Raw genomic sequence first — 4,226 nt, 5'->3', positions numbered from 1 at the left:
CGACTTCATCTCTTTATTTTCAACAATCATTCCATATGATATATTTTATGTTTCAGCGAATAATTAACTTTCATTATTATATTATGTCTGTAAATCTTCTCCATCAATATTATCATTGCTAGGAAATCCAAGAATTTCTTTTTATTGTAAAAATTCTTTTTTTTTTTGAAAAAAAAAATGAATTTGAAAATTTCGAAAATGAAATGGCTTATTTTAGCGTATCTTATTTTAGTATATGTATTGTATTTTAGCATATCAAAAAGGAGGGTTATTTTTTTTTCTTTTTGACCAAATTATGATATCTAAAGTAAAATCAAAATGATGATGAAAGCTAAAAAGAAGTGTGACGTATAAGATCAAAAAGTTTCGTATGAATTCAGTTTAAAACTAAAATTTTAGCAATATTTTTTCATTGTGCATATTAAAAATCAGTTAGTTATTGAAGTGAAATTTTATAACAATCGGAATTCACATGTGAAAATCAAATAAATCGCGCAAATTTGATTACATCCAAACTTCAATCCCATTTTGTTGCTTACTAATATTAGTTAAAATGTTACCTGCTTAAAAGCCTTTTTTTTCTTTTTTTTAATTTGGCAAAATCGAGTAATATTGAAAGTGCAGTCAAATGTGCTGGATGCAAATTGATAAATGCGATAAGTGGAATGTAGTAGTTATGATTATGTTGAAATGAGATGCGATTCAGTATCTGAAGCTTATATGAGTTGAAGAATTTAGCTATGAGAATTTTAGAAAAATACTAGGTTTGAAAATATAAACGTAACGAAATTAATAAATATTAAATTTCCATATGGAATCGACCAAATGACATTGATTTTTCCTCATTTGTTAAATTTAACTTTAGGTTACAATTTTTAAAGATTTTATTAATTCACATTTAACAACACTAATGTCTTTTCTTTCAGCCATTTCACAATTAGTTCAATTATTATTTTGTTAAAAAATTAGAAAACCAATTCAAAACTCTTTCTTGTAACATTTTTAGAGAAAATAATACTCTAAATTATACCTTGAATTTGTAACATTTTACTTGTAGTATCATTTCACCTGCTATTAAGTTCATTGTAAGAATGTTTGTAATGCTAGCAACATTTTTGATTTAAAACAGCTTATATTTGATTATCCGCTTGGCTTAATCAAAATATTAGAACAGTCCAACTATCCCATACAAAAAAAAATATTTATCTTTTTATGCAAATTGTTAATGTTCCATAAATTTCTTAAAGAATTTCGAGGGTGATTTTCCATTTTTCTTTTCCGAAAGAAGCAAAGTAGTACTATTGTTTATATTAAATTAAAGCTTAAATTGCCGAATTTTTTGAAGCTTTATCGACTTATTTTTGTTTTAGGAACTTAATTGAAATTTTTTTTTAAGCTTCTTTTTCATCTTTATTTATGCACTTTTTTTTTTTTAAATAAACAGACCAATGATTGATTTGTTAGCAGTTGAAGTTTCTTTTTTTTTTTTTTTTAGAGGAAGACTAAATTAGGCACATTGAATGATTCCACGATAAATTAAATTTTCTTCCCTAATGGCAAAAATAAATCAACGATCTCTCTTAATGATTAAATTTTAAGGAATTTTCATAACTTAATATTTATTTAGAATGAATTTATTTCGGAATATCGTTTTTTTTTCCTTTAATATGACTCAAAAAATTGCAGTGAAAAATGAAAGAATGATGAATAAATGTCCCCATTTTAAGATCTTTTTTTCCCTATTTATTTGTTTAAATTTAAATGGTCACTGTTATTTAAATGGTTGATAACCACTTAAATTACAGGGGGAAAAGTTACTTTTTTGATTTAAATTTGATGTAATATCTCGAAAAACTTTCACGAAAGTCTGTATTTTCCTAAAAAAAAAAAGTCTGAGAAATAAGAGGAGCTATTATCCACTAATTAAAAGTTCATTATTCCTATCATATTTTGATATTTCTAAATCAAAAGTTATGCTTATCAAATCTGTAATCTTATCTAATTACTTTCTTCATTCACTCCCTTATCTTTCTTTCTTTCTTTTTATTTTAAATGCATTTACATAAATGTATGGATGTATGTAATAGATTAGTGATAAAAAATTTTATTTCAATAGATATGAATTGTTTAAAAATTTCTGCTTCCTTCCCTGCTCCTAAAATTTCACCTTTTTTTTCCTTTTCTTTTTTCCTTTTTTCTTTTTTGTTATAGCTCGAAAAAAAAGTTTAGATGGGTATAAGATGATTTATAAATAAGTTTCCATTACAGGTTGGCAACTATTTATTTTGAGATAATTATCTTTGAAAGGGAAAGCAGAGAAAGAAAAATGTAGGCAGTAACCAAGGATAATTTATGTAAGTTTCCAACCAAAAGTATATTGTTATTATTATTAACAATTTTGAACTTGAAATGTTGATGTACTTTTTTTCCACTTCTTTTTTTTTCAATAAATTTTATTCCAAATTTCTTTTTAAATATTTCATATTTTCTTTCTATCAATAATATATTTTAGTTTTGCAATATACTAAAAGGATCTAAATTAAGAAAAGGAAATTTGATTGATTTAAATTACGAAAGCTGATAAATTGAAAGCCTAACTAAAAATGATAGGAAGAGGAAATGAAAGATGGGCGAAGGTTCGAAATGGACAAATAGATCTCATTTGAATGAATACTTATATTTCACATCGTATTGAAATTAGCTGAATATCTCGAAGATAATGCATTAGTTTGTCACAGTTGTGATATCAATGAACATCTATTTATTCCACTTATGGTGAATTTTTCTTTTTATCGATAAATATTCCAATGTATACCATGACCAAACGTTTTTTTTTTTCTCAGTTTTTTGCATCAATTTTTCTCAATTTATTTGCAGAAATTTTTCATTTTAAAATTACAGCAGTTATAAGATAGAAAATTTTCATTGATTAAGAATGATTAAATTATTTATTATCGAATTGTAAATAACGGATCGATTAATGATTAATTCATTAATTATTGCAACATTCAGTTGTTTGAATAAAATTTTGTAAATTTTAGCTAAATATTACTTCCATTAAATGTTATATAATTTGAACTTTTTAGAAATTAATTTTATTGCAGAGTGCAGCACTGTTTCCAAACCATTCACTTGATTTAATAATTGCTTTATAATTATTAGTGGATGTTCAGTGTTCTTCTGTCACTAGCAAAAGGAAAAGCTCAACACTCGCCAATTCGTGCAAGTAAGCTATCTTAATTTAATTAGACATTAAAATTTTTTGCAAAATTAACATAATATTACAGTGTTGTGAATTAAAATGCGTGACAGGACGTTATGGAAATTCTTGGATCTTTTAAAAAGTGGACAACAAACGAAGTTTTTCAGTTTTAAAAACATTTTGACCGTCATGAAAGCTAATTGATATAATTGTCATGATAATGATAAGGTGACAATGATTTAAAATGTACCGATGCATCGCATATGTCCTGAGCATTTTAGGTAAGTCCAGGATGATATACGCGCTTTGAATTGAACAGATCAGATGTCGAAATTTGATAACTTTCTTTCAGGATGGTTATTGTAAAAGTTACGCTTCAATTCAGCCTGTAATATTATCAACAATAGATAAAATGTTGACCATAATGGCTGAAAAATCCTAGTTACTAGAATATTTTGAGATGGTTATACTTTGACCTTTCTCCTTGATGCAACATTTTTTGTCCTCAAACTTCTTTCAAGAAATCAAGATATGATACTTATTAATCGTTTAAATTATCATCAAAAATTTTAGGCCCACAACGAAAAAATTTGCTTAATACAGTTTACAAACAGCACTGCACGAAACAGCGAGTTAATGAATCGTATCGAAAATTGAAAAATGCGTTTAAAAAGTTACATGACGATTATTTGCATTTAAAGGGACGAAATATTTTCAGCAAATACATTCAAATGCAGCAAATGATTTGTGAGGTATTTCCTTGGTTATTATTTCATTTTCATCAAAATCATGCTTACCTCTTTCTGTCCGATAGATTTTACCAAAATTATTTATTGCAGTAGAACCGGAATTTGAAATCGTTATTATAGATACATAGCACATTTTAGTATCACTTTTCATCTTAGCTATAAAAAATGCTTTAATTTGGTTTGAATTTCAATGTAAGTTTGGGATCCCTTGTAAAATCAAATCATATATATATATATATATATATATATATATATATATATATATATATATATAT

Source organism: Loa loa (assembly GCF_000183805.2).
Source record: "Loa loa unplaced genomic scaffold supercont3.180, whole genome shotgun sequence".
Taxonomy (NCBI): Eukaryota; Metazoa; Nematoda; class Chromadorea; order Rhabditida; family Onchocercidae; genus Loa; species Loa loa.
This window is presented reverse-complemented; position numbering follows the sequence as displayed.